Genomic DNA, 1,006 nt, shown 5'->3' on the forward strand with positions numbered 1-1,006 from the left:
GCCAATAAACACGCACATTTTTTATTTTATGAATATTATTGGTTTTCTGCACTTATGCTTGTATAGCACATACAGGAGTCAGGGGACTTTCAGGCATTACGCCACCCAGTTGAAAAGGGGCCAGATCATTGGCCTGACTAACTCTAATTTGTTACTCTCTGGCTTTATTTTTTAAATTTTCCCCTGAAGCCATTGCTCCTGGAGTTACCTTGCAGCCCAGAATTACTGGACTGATCAATTAGCATCTTTATAATGGGCCTTCGTTAAATGACAGCAGCCTATAGGACAGAGCACCCTCAAATGAGGGAGACTACCCTTGATGGGGAGGCTACCCTTCCACAGATGGAATCATTTTGTGGGAACAAAATTGTTCCGCTCAAATGATGATCAAAGTCCTTACAGAACTAGACAGAGGTAATGATCAACCAAACCACTGGACCCACCAAGATCACCTCTCAGACCACTGAACATACTTCAGATCCCTCCTGATTCCCATTCAAAACAACAAAACAAAAAAATTCAATAATCCCATTTGTCTCTTAAAGAACCTTAGGGTCCCTGAACCCCTTTATCAGTTATTCTGAATGCATCCAGGTTGATCATCTCTCCGCTCTCTGACCCTCAGCAGTTCCCATCCCTGGACTTGGCACACGGGTACTGGAGGCCAAGCCTAGTTTGTTGGGGCTCTCAGATCTGTAAGTTTTGCTCCCAGCCTCAGTAACACACTCTGTCAAGCCAACTAGAAGAAAGCACGCCATCGGGCGGGCGTTGGCCACTCGCAGAAATAGGACCCAAGACGGGACGTCTTCATGAACTCACAGCTACTAAGATTTCTTGGATTCCAGGGAGTCTCTTATCTTTCTGCTTTGGCTGGCATCCTCTACTTCCTTCTATTTGTTGAACTCACAGCCTAAGATGCCTGCCGACTCTTCTTCCCAACCACACACACCGCACTTGGCGATTTTTGCTTCTTGCTTTTTTTTTCTTTTCTTTTCTTTTTTTTTTT

The sequence above is a fragment of the Mus caroli genome, chromosome 17, assembly GCF_900094665.2.
Source record: "Mus caroli chromosome 17, CAROLI_EIJ_v1.1, whole genome shotgun sequence".
Taxonomy (NCBI): domain Eukaryota; kingdom Metazoa; phylum Chordata; class Mammalia; order Rodentia; family Muridae; genus Mus; species Mus caroli.